The 16,137-nt window shown below is 48.3% G+C and overlaps 1 protein-coding gene across 1 annotated transcript in view; it reads right to left on the bottom strand.

The window, feature by feature from the left end:
• The window catches only part of LOC138250271 (rho-related BTB domain-containing protein 2-like), a 384,850-nt gene that overhangs the window by 354,061 nt on the left and 14,652 nt on the right, over positions 1-16,137 (bottom strand). The gene's annotated exons all lie outside the window — the stretch shown is intronic.

Consider the following 16,137-nt stretch of genomic DNA (forward strand, 5'->3'; position numbering starts at 1 on the left):
AAGCCATTCTACGCATCCACTAGATCACTTTTAGGGCCTGCTTCCCCAAAAGCCCTAAGGTGGTTCCGATACATCGACCTAGGTAGGTTGAACTTTCACGTCTGTGATTAAGGATTACCAATTAAAAAAACAACCTTTAGTCTATTTCCTGGACATAGACACCATGAAGGAGGCCTTGCTGAGGTCCACTGAAGAGCGAGACCGACAGGTGACCATGTGTTAAGATTCTGTAACACCATGGATGGATAAGATAAACCATGAGACCAAAGATTGGGTGCCTCGTAAACACCATCCACAACCGAGGGGAACAGAATACTCCTACACCCCCTAAGTTTTATACTACAAGCTTGTCTGGATTTAAGGTGATTCATGGTCCACCAGCCGACCTGCCTCACTGGTCACCAACCCATCCATGCTAACCAGTAGGAACTCCCTACCAGCAAACACGCATTCGCTTTCCAACCTTCCCGTATCCGAGAGTCCTAAAATCACATCTTTTTTCACTGTCATCACACAGGGTGCACTGAGCTTTGCGACAAGTGGTTATGATACAATTGTGCGCACACAGGGCCACTCACTGCTAACGCCACAATGGAATTGTTTTATTGTTGATCTTCTCCTCTCTTTTGCTAAACAGCTGCACTGCTATCTGCTAGAAGTAAAGACAACTCATCCCTCGTTGGCGCCGCAGGGTTGCATAAAACCCATAAAGCAAGAAATATCCAGTATAAAAGCCCATCTTCTCAACGACACCTACAATGCACCGTCCCATCCGCATGGACAAACCACTAAGAATAGCTGGACACACAGCATCACAACAGCCCATCTCAGACACCTCTCCCTGCACAAATCACTCCCATAAAATCAGTAACTTCTACTACACTGGAGTGTGTGAACTGCTCCTGCTGCATTACACAACAGCTTGTCTCCACCAACCCCCCACGGATGTGCCTACTCCCAGCAAAAGAGAAACAAGGGTGCGCGTACATACGCATGAACTGCTTCTGCTCTAGGTAGTCCTGTGTGCGCCAAACTGCAATCCATACGCGTTGTCAGGCCTCCGTATTAGAAGCTGTGATTCACAAGCGTGATTGTGTTTCTTTGAATAAGGGATATTTTGGCAGCGGAGTCTACAACAGCAATTACTTGTAAGGTACAAAAGGCATGAACGGCTTTTATCCACTTACTAGGTCACACTAGTACTGGGGAGGGTGGCAATAGCTAACACACCGGTAAACTGGGCAGCAGCAGTGCAGATCTGGACCCAGAACATTATGGCTCCTAAAGATACTTCCTGAAGGTGAGATATGGGGTGAGCTTCCTCTGTTCGGGGACACAGCCCCAAGGTGGAGCTGGAGCCCCAGAAAAGGAATAAATCACTTAGGACCACAAATATTTTCCCAAACATAGTGTTTCGCAATGTTCTGGTTAGGTGAAGATACTGCTTCAGAGGGTCTCTTTGCCTCTTCTGGGACTTGTCTCCCTTTAACTGGTTTTATAATTGGGGTCCCTTCCTCTGCTTACCACCTGGTTTGCCCTGAGGTGAGAGAGCAGGAGTATCCCCATTCCGAGGCTCAAAATCGGGGTTCAGGAATACAGCATTTACGCTGTTGTATTTGGGCTTATAAAAACCTCCAAGAGAACCAAAGGGCCTGAAGGAGAACCTGATGCAGGCTCATTGGATCTGCTTTCATCTCGCCTGGGTATTAACCTGTAGAGTGTCAGCAAACACTGGTGTAGGGAGAGATGCTTGCAATGACAAAGCCAGATCCTGGGCAGTGAGCGGTGCCTTCTCCTGCCAGCTTGAGTCCATTAGTTGTAATATCAAGTGCCCTCACCAAAGAAGTATCTATTGTGGGTGTTCCCTGCATTGAAGCCTAAGCCGGTGGGTTTTCTTTCACCCATGACAAACCCCCTGGGGGCTCTTATGAGCAGGAGTCAAGAACAAAACACCCTGGCACACAAACCACTAAACCAGGTTCCCTCCAATGAAGTTTTAAAAGGTGCGGACAGCACCTTACAACTCCAGACTACTCTGTAAAGTTTTCTCAGAGCAAACAGTGTAGCCAAAGGACGATAAGCTACGAAGACGAGAGTGGTGCCCCGCCGGCCTTTGACGGGCCCAGTCTTGGCCCGAGCAAGTGCCTGGAAGCGTACCCGGCACATCCCGCACAGCAGTGCCTGCTGCCTTAATTTATCCACCACCTGGCGAAGTCCTTGCAGCCCCGCCGCAGGCAAAATGGGAGGTGCAGTTCCAAGGCCTCCACTGGTCGCCGGTAAAGGGGTCCTAACAGCACCACCTGGAGGTGCAGAAATGGGGCGCTGCAGGCGTTTCCATCATACAAAGGTCAACCGACGAAGAACCAAGCTCTTGAAGTGAGGTGAAGGCAAGAGGTGTGTTCAGCCCAGTGGTCTGCAGCCTTTTCTGCACAGACAACTACTTATGCTCAATGAGACTCATCCAGAGCTAATAACATTATTAGCAGTGTATTAGAGTCCTTATCAGTGGCCACCGTTGGCAAGGGGCTACCAGAGATCATCTCAGTGCATCAGGCATGGTTGCCAGCAGTAATGTAGCTTTGCCAATATGAAATGCCCATACGTGGGTATAACTTGCGTCATAGCTGCAATTACAAAGTAAATGCCTTCTCAGTGCCACGTGATTTATCACTCAAATATCAACTTTAAATATATTTTGGAAATTCAACCATTTTCCTTAAATTATTGGCTCTTGGGTTCTGAAAATAAACATATTTTCATCTTGAATACACACATTTTGGCATACGTAAATTATTTCAGCCAAGCAGGTACTTCTGGGCCTTAGGGCAGGTGGGGGGCGCATGCTAGAACCACGCATGCCGTTCCCACACATGCCTTTACCAGGCATGCTTTTACAACGAAAAATCGTTGTATCGGCATGCGTGGTAAAGGCATTCGTGGTAACAAGGCGGTTGTTGTTTCAACTGTGTTGTTCGGGCATGCGTGGTTTCAGCATTGGTAGTTTCATCATACGTTCGCCTGGAAGGGTTGGCGTACCGCGTACCGTGCTCCAACACATACTCCATCCACACGATTCACAGTATTTGATGGTCTACCACACTTCCAATACTGTTCACTCATCCTGGATTAGGATTAACCCTGACGAAGTCCTTTGGTTATCACCAGGTGACGAAACACGTTGGCTGGTTGAACATGCTCAGCCAGAAGAACTTGAGAATAAAGGAGGAATGTGTTTGCCGAACTATGACGACTCCTTGACGATGCTCGTGACTGCACTTGTTACATAGTACATATCGCACTGGTAGTTCAGCAACTGTTTATATGTCTAATGCAAACACTCCGAGCATTATTCTTTTAATGGTTGTGTGTTCAGCAAACAGTCCGTGCTTCATAGAAGCATATATAGCCGAAGACGCGTGTTGACTTAATTTGAAGAACATTCAATAAGGAGATTAGCGTGTTGATTGTTGTTTTTGATAACATTAAATAAGAAACCTCTTTTTTTCAAATCAATGTGAAGAGTATTTAAAATGAGTATGGAAAAGAGCGAGAGAGAGAGAAAGAGAGAAAGGCAGAGAGACAGAGGGACGAGAAGGAGAGAGGGAGAGAAAGAGAGGGACAGAGAGACAGAGCGAGGAGAGAGGGAGGGGGAGATAGACAGGATACAGTGAGGGAGAAAGGCAGAGACAGAAAGAGAGGGTCAGAGAAAGCGAGAGACAGAGAGAGACGGGAGTGAGACAGACAGGACAGTGAGGTAGAGAGAGAGAGAGAGAGGAGAGAGAGCCAGAGAGAAAGAGAGAGGCAGAGAGAAAGAGAGAGACAGAGAGAGACGAGAGAGAAAGAGAGAGAGACAGAGAGAGGGAGAGAAAGAGGGAGACAGAGGGAGGGGGAGATAGACAGGAGACAGTGAGGCAAAGAGAGGGACTGAGAATGGGAGAGAGAGAGAGAAAGAGAGGGACAGAGAGAGACGACAGGGAGACGAGAGAGAAAGAGAGATAGAGAATGGCAGAGAGAGAGAAAGAGAGGGACATAGAGAGACCGAGACAGAGAGAGACGAGAGAGCGATGAGAGGGAGACGAGAGGGAGAGAGAGAGAGGCAGAGAGAAAGAGAGGGACAGAGACAGAGTGAGAGACAGAGAGAGATGAGAGGGAGAGAGAGAGGGAGACAGAGGGGGGAGAGAGACAGGTGACTGAGGGAGAGAGACAGGAGACAGAGAGGGAGACAGAGGGGGACAGAGACAGAAGACAGTGAGGGAGAGAGGCAGAGAGAGACGAGAGAGAGAGAGGGGGAGACAGAGGGGGGAGAGAGAGACAGGAGACAGTGAGGCAGAGAGAGAGGAGAGAGACAGAATGGCAGAGAGAGAGAGAAAGAGAGGGACAGAGAGAAAGTGAGAGAGAGACGAGAAAGGGAGAGAGAGAGGGAGACAGAGGGGGAGAGAGACAGGAGACAGTGAGGGAGGGAGACGGGGGAGCGAGACAGGAGAAAGTGAGAGAGAGAGAGAGAGAGAGGGACAGAGAGAAAGAGTGAGAGAGAGGGGGAGGAAGGGAGAGTGAGACAGGGAGGGAGACAGAGAGAGACGAGAGAGAGAGGGAGACGGGGAGAGAGACAGGAGACAGTGAGGCAGAGAGAGGAGAGAGAGACAGACAGAGAATGGCAGAGAGAGAGAGAGAGAGAGAAAGAGAGGGACAGAAAGAGTGAGAGAGAGAGAGAGAGAGAGAGAGGGAGACAGAGGGCGGAGAGAGACAGGAGACAGTGAGACAGGAGACAGTCGCTCTCCATACGTTACAGTGCCTCTGTTGTTCAACAAGGTACGCGGGTGAACATCACGGCCACTTATGAACCTCAGACAGGCCCCTTTTAGTGCTAAAGACAGCTTAGTAGGATGCAAGAAGGGAGAGGGTGAAGAGCAAATGAGAACTGTGGAAAGGCTGCACTTCTTGCTAATATTCTGTTTATTTGCTGCTTTTGTTCAACTATTCTGTTTTATTTTACAGTCACAACTATAGGCATAATACGGACTAAGAGAGTATTCTGATTTTAATAAAAGTCATACCGATGTATTCTTCGAGTGTAATCTTGGGGGTGACAATTCATGCTGAAAGGGGATTTGAGACCTGCTAACGATAAATACTCCGATGAGCCTCACGGGACCGACTGGTGCCCCGAAAGCACCACCCTCATGTACCGCGCAGGTGGTTTGTGAATTACAGACCCCCTGGGCCTGTCTCTAGGTCTGGACAGTCCAGGGCTCAGGATGTGTCAGTGGTTAGTTCCCCATGTGCTCCCTCAGCCCGTGAGGGATGCATGAGTATTACTGTGCACTAAGGGGGCTGGACGGCCGGCCCACCATTCATTGTTCTATGTTCTACCACCGTATCTGCTTTTGAGGGTTTCACATCACAACCACCAGACCCTCCCACCTACTGGCTGCTTGTCACCCTTGTCTATGGAGCCGCCCCTGGGTTGGTCTCGTGCAGAGTCTGGTTTCAGGTTTAAGTTTCAAGTTTATGTTTATTTATGATACGGAACTCTTAATGAGGTCCACATAAAAGTCAAAAGAAAAATAAATTAAATGCATAGATAAGCAAACAAATGAATCACCCAATGAACATTGTACTCCCCCAATAAAGGGCATCATGTTTTAAATCCATATACTTGATAAGAAATTAAAAAAAGATTAATTATTATAAGTCAGAACAATTCACTAAAAAAGTCCTAGAAGAAATAAGAAAACTTCCCAAACAATCCCGATCCTTGGCACCATGAAATCCCAAGTCACCCCTCACCCCACAAACATTAGAGCCAGTATACGAAATACAACATCTTTAAATTCCATATTGTATTGTATTGTATTGTAATCGTATTTATATAGTGCTTACTATCCCTGACGAGGCGTCGAAGCGCTTTTCGATGAGTAGCACGCTACTCCGGAACCCAACAAGAATTAGTGATGGATTAGTATCGTTAAATAATGAGTACAGTTTTAGTATTATTATGAGTTAATTTGAGCCGCGGATATGAGAGTTTGTTAGTTAGACTGGAGTAATGGAGGGGTGGAGGAGGAAATAAATCCAGAGGTGTTAATTGAGAGTATATCCTTCATTTACTCAACCCAAAGGCTTGGCATGAGTGAAGGGGGGTGGAGGGGGAAGAGTATGTGGAGGGGTTAGGGAGAGCATAGTAGCAGGGTGAGATGAATGCAGGAGAATTTAGTAGGGTTGTGTGGGAGGTCACAGAGGTAGAGTGAGGTTTGGTGAGTTAGATGTGGAGGTGGAGGGAAGAGCTTAGGCAGAGATATTTAGGAGATGAAAGTGGTAGAAGGGATTTGGGATGAGTCAGAGTGAGAATGGAGGATAGTTTGATAGAGACATGACATAAGAGTGATGAGTAGATAAGTGTGATAAGATGAGAGCATGAATTGATAGATATCTAGTATAACAACCCAAAAACCAGGAGCCATGCAATGATCCACGAACATGCCAAGCACAGAAACAACATATACACATACATATATATATACACACACACACACGCACATACAATACATAATTAGAATCATGGGTAAAAAAATACTTAGTCAGACAGGTTGAAAGAGTGTGTGTGTATTTTATTGTTATGACATAGTAGCAATACATATTTTCCAAAGAAACTATAAACAAATAGAAATATGCATATAATCTGAAAAAAATATTTATCCACATAGGCATATGCAGTTCATAGTTGTTTGAAACGGATGGTTATGAAGGAAAGAGCCAACTCTTGAGTAGTTTTCTGAAGACCAGAAAGTTATCTGTGGCTCTTATAGTTGGGGGTAATGAATTCCATCGCTCAGACAAGACAATCGGCTCAACTACAACCTGCAGACCCAACAACCTTCTGCATCCAATACCTACCAATTTCAATTTACAGATACACAAGAAAAAAGGCTAAAATATGGTACTGAGAGGTCATTCATAGAAACCTTTACTGCTGATGTTGATGTGAGTCCATAGACTGTTATTGGTTTAACCAATGCTAGCTTCTTTTATAATGCATTAGGATTGTCTATCTAATTGAGGCAACAAAGAAATGCTAAAGGTATAGAAAACATGAAAGCAATGTTTTCCATACTTTCAAGATTGCCACCATATTGTGTGATGCAACATCATGATACAACGCAGCTGCCATCTGGAAGATAGACAAAACCTTTGTTGCCACACTTATCATACTCTCAAGGTAGCCACCACATTGCATCAAGCACTTTGTCACACAATGTGGCATCCATCTTGAGTATAGGGAACAGTGTTTTCCCACTGTATGTACTGGTATTGTTCACAATAGTTCTTTCAACAACAAACAGATAAAAGCTATCCTTATTTGAGACCTATTCACTCTGCCCAACCTCCTCTTTATAACCATCCCAGACATGTGTAATATGTCTGTATGGAAACTTCTCAAAAGAAGCCTTGAGAAACCCATGGGGTTGGAGGCGGGGGTATACATGCTTTAATCTTGTCTCTTCTTGTGGCACACCCTGAACAAGCATTGACACAGCCAACAGATCTCACCTTTGCAAGGTTTAATGGCTGTATAAATGCTTTTAAAACGCTGTCCAACATGGCCCGAAAGGCAAGGAAAAAATGCTATGACAAGGCCAGCGTTGATCATGACATAGAGCTTTTTTTCAAAGCCATGTTGTACAGCAGACCACTTTGCTGTGAAATATATTTTAAAAAAGCAGGGGTGAAGGGCAAAGCAATACAAACAGCAGGTGGTGGGGGTTATGAGGAAAACAAAATGGGGAGAACGGAGGGAGTACCACACGGGGGCAGGAGGAGAGGGTGGGAGGAGAAGAAATAGTAACTCAATCACAGCTCGAGGAGCAGACAGGAACTAATTAAGTTGAATCAATCTGTTCCTCGTTCGTGCTCCACAGAAAGGAACAGCCTGCACTATCCAATTGGGAAGCTGCAAAGAAGAGTGACACTGAAGCCAATGAATGGTAAGCAATGGGTGAGCTCCAAGCCCTTTATTGTAATCAAAAGTGTTTAGCAAGAGAGTGCACATGCAGCATATGCGCAGTTGCAAGCTCCACCTAAAAACATTGTCAGTGTGTACAGTACTGTCATGACAGTTGGGATTGAAGCCAGACAGAAATGTTCTGCCTTTAAGAGACACAAAACTGAGCACAGCTAAATGTACTCCCCTGTATCTCGTCTAGATCCCTAAAGAAAGATACATATCCTAGTCCGCTCATAACACACCATACCCTTGAAGAGAAGTCCTTGCTCCTGCCTAACTGGGCTGCCTCACTCCACTAATCTGCAGCAATCCTCCTACATCCAGCCTTCATTCCCCACCCATCGGTTTCCCAATTGAAGGACATATCGTTGCTCCTACCAAGCTGTGCTGCCTCACCCCACTTCTCTGCTGCCATCCTCCTATACCCACCTTTATTTCCCATCTATTGGGTTCCCAATGAAGGGACCAATCATCCTAGCTTGACTTCCCAACATTTATGCAGTTGCCCTGCTCCTGCCCAGAAACACTACCTGGAGCACAACATGATAGCAGCTTGGCACCCCTGAGATACATCCATGGGATCCTGTGTGAATCCAGCTGTGACATAGCTGGAATCAGAGAAACAGCCTGGCAATAAGACAATGACCTCTCATCGATCACCTTAATAAACAAGTTAGCGAGGTGAAGGGTCCGCCTGCTCCACCTTCCCGAACAAGTTCTGTGAACTCTCTATTCATCTGCCAAGCGAAGCCAATAACATTTTTATCATGGGAGAATTGAATTTGTGGGTAGACAGCCCATGCCCCACACCTGCAACATGACCTCTCAACAACATGCAGGCCCAGGGCTTCCAACAAGTGATGACTTATGAGAACCTACGACACACAGCTGGGCACATGCTGGATATCCTGTTCACACATACTTTGCAACCTGTAATCTAGCGGTGTCAAAAATACAAACCATCGAACTAAGCTAAACAGAGCAGCGGAATGATAGAATCTTAGGGCCACCCCTAGGCGGGAAGCACTAACGCTTCTGGGGCAGCAAGATGCTTTGTTTGGGGGGGGGATGTGGTTACTGTTCCTGTGCCCAGTTTCCACATGCCCATCGAGTGAAGACATGTCTAGTAGTGTCCTTCTTTATGAGGGACAGTCCTGAACGCCCAAACCTTTTTTGTTCCTGCCGCTGTACCGTTCTCAGCATAATCTTCAGATCCCAAACATCAATACTAGTAAAGCATTGCCCAATAGGTCGAAGAAGAGGGAAGGTGGCACCTATTTCGCCTGCTACAGAGCTCCCCGTACCTTATCCTGTTTACCACTAATTCCAGGCCCAAAATATACCTCAGAGTTCAATGCTCCCACTTCAGTCATCTGTGCTTACCTTTTGGGGTGATTATTTGCACATTGATTCATTTCTACTAGGGATTAATATGTCTGCCTACATATCTGCCAACATTTCGCAACAGGAAAGAGGGAGATTGTGAAAAAATAATCAGGAGGATTTATTTTCCCCATTGACTAACATTGAAACTAATGCAATTTCAGGCGGGAGATCTAGTCATTCACAAACAGAGGTGTCCAACATTGGCTCATGAGGGCTGATCCGTTCCAGATTTTCATGATATCCAGATGAGATAAATGTGCACACTATTAATTTAAAAGACAACCAATTACATTAATGGGGTAAAACATACAGCCACATGAGGCCCTAATGACACCAGACCCTGCACGTCTTGATCTCAATTCTACAAGAACAGCCCCTCCCACTACCATCAAATACATGCCCCACAATGATGTGTGAGATTAAAGACCTGGGCACAAATAGATCTCAAACACATTGCAGGCAGAACAGACATCAGTAACATAAGTCTGTTGAGACCAGTCCTTCATCACTCCATGCCCAAGACCCCCAATGTTTCTCCCAGGAATGCCCCTCATGCCACAATCGCGCACAACCAACCCAACACACAAAACTGTGAGCAATCCCAACATCATAGTACACCAGACCCTAGGCACCATGTGTATTTATATGACAATCGGAAAAATAACCAGGACGCTCTCATTTCAGTCCCCCTAAGTGTGATGCTATGAGGCTGCACATATTTCTTAAATGCATAGTTGTCCCGGCAGAGTTCTTTTAGCGCTAGAACATGGTAGGGAGCATTAAACGATGCGCCCAGTGCTTCTGAGCGACGAAACCGTTTTTAAAGGCGCTACGTTATGTTATGAAACTTCTCGAGAAGACTTTGCCAAGGCTCGAACTCGTGACCTGCAGATTTCGCACGTCATCAGAGTTGCATCTCTAGAAGTAATCTTACCGACTCCGTACGCAATTTTGCCAACTCTAAGCGTATTATATACTTTTCTGTCAGAAGCTGGTCTCTAACAGGGCAGACACTAGAACGTGTACACCCCGATAAGCCCACAAACGCTCATGAGGCTGCAAATTCTTGTAATATTATGTTATTAATTGGAGTTGTGGCCATTTATACAGGACACGCTAACAAACGCATATATGCTTAATATAGATGTAAAAAACATTTAAAAAATTAAAAATTCTAAAACAAAACGTATTCATTGGGAGGATCATCCAAGGATTGAAGAAACTCCGGTACAGACAGAACAGAGCGCTGGAGACAAATGGGTCCCAACCACTTACGCTGAAAGAGAGCTGGGCAGGCAAACAGCAGCTGATTGAAACCTTGGACTTCGGGTGGACAGAAGGTGGACACTTTCTATGTCTGTTCAAAAGCTTAAACACCACGAGGTCAATTTTCAACGGAGAGGAGGTAATAGCCAGAACCTGATTACGGTCTAACTCCAGCATTTTTAAAGCATAGGAAAAATTCCTACAGATAGAGGACCTGCAATTATTATTCACCAGAATGTCTTTCCTAAGCAAAGACCTTAATGTATTATCTTCACTCCTTGACCCTGCTAAGCCCTGAACAAACACACTTCTTAACCCCATCTCCGACCTTAATGCTGCCACAGAGTAACAGAAGGGAGTTTTCTTAGGATTTTATGTTCCATCAAATAACAAAAATAATAATTTGCAGATATCAATCTACCCCGAGTCATATAGGAGGGATGCTGGAATTTTTGCACGATTGACCACTAAAAGATGTGCAAAGCGCCTCCTCCCAGTAGCTCTGTACAAGGCCCCTAAACCTCTTGCTTGACAGCCAGCTTCACATTTATTGTTTTCTATGTTTGCCTTGTCACTAAGATTCCCGCCCATTATCTTCCCCAAGAAAGCACACGAGTTCACGATTTCAAACTTCTGAGCTCCTAGGAACCAATCAAAATTAGGGGACTTCATTTTTTTGTTTCCGTGGAAGCACATTTTAGAAGCAGTAACCTTCAAAAAACAAAAATGGGCCTCCGTGTACTGCGACAAAAACAGGAGACGATTATTTAAGCATTTAGGGGTTAAATCGAAAATGATAATATCCTCATCGTATAATAAGCAGAGTACAGATTTACCACCGATTACGGGGCAAAGCCCTCGCTCCGAGAGAGGTAAGAGGGAAGATCAGAGATACATAAAGAGAAGAGCGAAGGCGCCAAGACACACCCTTGTTTAACCATTCAAAATGGGTATCTCTAGGGATAGACCTTTATCCCCCCAATAATATTCCACACCAGGTAGACGAGTGATGCGCAATCACGAGCCCAAGAACAGTATTTGGCCACTCAAGTTAGCCAGCTTCCCCACACTTTTTCAAAAGCTGCTGAAAAATAAATAAAAGCAGCATAGACCACTCCACCTCTTACTTTCACTTACTTTTCGGTGACTACCTGAAGCGCTGCAATATTGTCCATTGTGCTACGACTGCGCCTGAACCCCATTTCCTCCAGGGGAATGATATTGTTCTCTTCAGCCCAAACAGTCAGTCTGGATAGGAGGCATTGAGCCAACATTTTTCCCACCGTCCAGGAGGGCGACCTGCCAGAAAGTGGCCGGACAATTAAGGTCACCCTTCTTAAATAAAGGCACCCAAGTAGGCGGAATACTTCTGGTTAAGAAACACCTTCTAAAAGCAACAAATAAAATCTTACTCCATGAGCGAATATCCTGCTTTATTACAGCGATGGGTAATTCATCAGGACCCACTGCGGCAGAGAGGCGCATAGCTGGGATGGCCAGACCTAGCTCCTTTACTGAGGGGAAGTCACAAGACTGAGACCTCTCACTTCCGGAAGGCCGATTCCACTCTACCTCACGTAACACAGAGGGTGGAATAAATTCAGTCCAATGAGCCTCAGCTATGGCTACAGGGGAAGAGAGCGTCATAAGGATGAATGACAGGTTGGCCCTGCCAGCATTCACACTAGTAACTTGCAGGCTATGCAGAGGTCTCTGGGCGGAGACTGAGCACTATTCTTGGGGGCTACCTTTCACTCCAGAGAGTCCACCCGAGGCCCAGGATGCTGGATCCATGAAACCTGGGGGTGCAGTCTCCATCTAGCTGGAGCTCGGAGACCTGCGTCTATGCTCATGTGGGAGAAAGAAGACAGGGGAAAGGCCCTGGACCCTGGCACTGCGGTCACTCTCGGGGGAGAAGGTTCTCAAGATGACCCCAGGTCCTTCTGTGAAGACACCACTCTCAGTCCTAGATCTAGGGGCAAAAAGGGACTACCGTTATTTAAATTACTTATTACAGCAAAGAATAGGGGCTTTGCAGCCATACACATACCTGTTAAAAGGTCTGTATTACTGCCTACTTTTAAACTTACTATGAAGGTACTCCCCGCACACCATTAGAGCTGAAAACCTACTTGTTCCACTAGGAATCAGCAATAGCTATGAGAAGCCCTGCTTCATCCTCGTGAAAGTAAGGCTCGGGGTAGCTGGCCCCAGCCAGACCCTAGGGGCTCGGCAGGATCCAACCATCCTAACCAGGACCAGTCCTGGCCTAGGAGTTCAGGTCTCTTCTCAGCCGCTCACTGAGGACAAAGGACAGCAGCAGAAAGCGGCTAGAGACCAGAAGCACGCTGCACTTTCCTACCTGGCATCCCTTCTGAAGTAGACAAGAAGCAGACTCCACCTTCCTACGGGCCGTCCCTCCTGGCCTAGAGACCAGAGGCAGACGCCACCTTCCCATGGAGCATCCCTCATGGCCTAGAGACCAGAGGCAGACGCCACCTTCCTACGGAGCATCCCTCCTGCCCTAGACACCAGCGGCAGACTCCACCTTCCTACGGGCCGTCCCTCCTGGCCTAGAGACCAGAGGCAGACGCCACCTTCCCATGGAGCATCCCTCATGGCCTAGAGACCAGAGGCAGACGCCACCTTCCCATGGAGCATCCCTCCTGCCCTAGACACCAGCGGCAGATGCCACCTTCCTACGGAGCATCCCTCCTGCCCTAGACACCAGAGGCAGATGCCACCTTCCTACGGAGCATCCCTCCTGCCCTAGACACCAGAGGCAGATGCCACCTTCCTACGGTGCATCCCTCCTGCCCTAGACACCAGAGGCAGATGCCACCTTCCTACGGAGCGTCCCTCTTGCCCTGGACACCAGCGGCAGATGCCACCTTCCTATGGAGCGTCCCTCCTGGCCTAGAGACCAGAGGCAGACGCCACCTTCCTATGGAGCGTCCCTCCTGACCTAGAGACCAGAGGCAGATGCCACCTTCCCATGGAGCATCCCTCCTGGTCTAGAGACCAGAGGCACATGCCACCTTCCTATGGAGCGTCCCTCCTGACCTAGAGACCAGAGGCAGACGCCACCTTCCTATGGAGCGCCCCTCCTGACCTAGAGACCAGAGGCAGATGCCACCTTCCCATGGAGCGTCCCTCCTGCCCTAGAGACCAGAGGCAGATGCCACCTTCCTATGGAGCGCCCCTACTGGCCTGAGACAAGAGGCAGATGCCACCTTCCTATGGGGCGCCCCTCCTGACCTAGAGACCAGAGGCAGATGCCACCTTCCTATGGAGCGCCCCTCCTGGACTAGAGACCAGAGGCAGACGCCACCTTCCTATGGAGCGCCCCTCCTGGACTAGAGACCAGAGGCAGACGCCACCTTCCTATGGAGCGCCCTGACTGGACTAGAGACCAGAGGCAGACGCCACCTTTCTATGAAGCGTCATTCCTGGCCTAGAGACCAGCGGCAGATGCCACCTTCCTATGGAGCGCCCCTCCTGGACTAGAGACCAGAGGCAGACGCCACCTTCCTATGGAGCACCCCTCCTGACCTAGAGACCAGAGGCAGATGCCACCTTCCTATGGGGCGCCCCTCCTGACCTAGAGACCAGAGGCAGATGCCACCTTCCTATGGAGCGCCCTGACTGGACTAGAGACCAGAGGCAGACGCCACCTTTCTATGAAGCGTCATTCCTGGCCTAGAGACCAGCGGCAGATGCCACCTTCCTATGGAGCGCCCCAACTGGACTAGAGACCAGAGGCAGATGCCACCTTCCTACGGAGCGTCCCTCCTGACCTAGAGGCCAGAGGCAGATGCCACCTTCCTATGGAGCGTCCCTCCTGACCTAGAGACCAGAGGCAGATGCCACCTTCCTACAGAGCGTCACTCCTGCCCTAGAGGCCAGCGGCAGATGCCACCTTCCTATGGAGCGCCCCTCCTGGCCTAGAGACCAGGGCAGATGCCACCTTCCTATGAAGCGTCATTCCTGGCCTTGAGACCAGAGGCAGATGCCACCTACCTATGAAGCGTCCCTCCTGGCCTAGAGATGCCACCTTCTTATGGAGCATCCCTCCTGGCCTAGAGGCCAGAGGTAGACACCACCCACCTATGGAGTGCCTGTCCTGGCCTGAGACCAGAGGCAGACCCCACCTTCCTATGGAGCATTCCTCCTGGACTAGAGGCAGACACCAACTTACTATAGCGCGCCCCTCCTGGTCTGGAGACCAGAGGTAGGCACCACAGCCCTATGAAGCGTCCCTCCTGGCCTAGAGACCAGAGGCAGACACCACCTTCCTACGGTGCATCCATCCTGATCTAGAGATCAGATGCAGACGCCACCTTCCTACAGAGCATCCCTCTTGCCCTAGAGACCAGAGGCAGACGCCACCTACCTATGGAGAATCATTCATGGCTTAGAGACCAGAGGAAGATGCCACCTTCCTACAGAGCGTCCCTCCTGAACTAGAGACCAGAGGCAGACGTCACCTTCCTACAGACCGTCCCTCCTGGCCTAGAGACCAGAGGCAGATGCCACCATCCTATGAAGAGTCCCTCCTGGCCCGAGACAAGAGTCAGATACCTCCATCCCACGGAGAGTCCCTCCTGGCCTGAAATTCAAGTCCCTTCTCTGCTGCTAGCAAAGATCGAAGGACAGCTGCAGGCAGCTGCTGGAAAACAGTTGCAGGTCACCAGTTTAGAGACAGACAGGGCTATACAAAATCCAATCAGACGCGCTCCCTCATTAGCACTTCGCTAATTAGAGTAATCAAGAGTATTGACAGGGCCTGGACTTCATTTCCTTGATTCGGGTCAATGTGAGTGGCACAAATTAATCCCAGAGGCACAATTGAATTACGTCACTGGTTAGAGAAGCCGGTCCACTTGTTGCTGGCAGCTGGGCGACCAGAGAGGTCAGCCATGCTGGAGAACTCAGCCACTGTTGGTTTAAATGGGTCTGGCCTTGGCACATCACGAGGTAAGGCCAGAACATGCAGAGAAGCTGCAGATGGCTTGTCAAGTATGACAGGCCTCCATCTCCCAGCCTGGTCCTACTGGCTGCAAACACCTTCCTCACGTATGACCAATCAGCACTAACTGGAGAAAGTGGTACAAACATGGATCATGGGTAGGAATCCCTCTCCCAGCCTGGTCTTACTGGCTGCAAACACCTGCCTGAGACATTTCGGTCCAGCACTAACTGGAGAGGCCTCTACAAACATGGACCATGGGCAGGTCCTTATCTTCCAGCCTGGTCTCACCAGCTGCAAACATCTGCCTCAGACATCTGGGACCAGCACTAACAGGAGAGATCACTACATCCAGACAGCTTCAAAGACCAAACCTCTTGAAGCATCATCAACCCCTCGAATCTGGCAAGGCACTAGAACACAGTGAATGATGTTCACCCCCAGAACATTTCAGGCAGGAGAGGCGTCTGCAGAGCCCAACCAAGACCCAGCTGTGGCCCCAAAAGCAAAAAGC

The sequence above is a fragment of the Pleurodeles waltl genome, chromosome 1_1 (genome assembly GCF_031143425.1).
Source record: "Pleurodeles waltl isolate 20211129_DDA chromosome 1_1, aPleWal1.hap1.20221129, whole genome shotgun sequence".
Lineage (NCBI taxonomy): Eukaryota > Metazoa > Chordata > Amphibia > Caudata > Salamandridae > Pleurodeles > Pleurodeles waltl.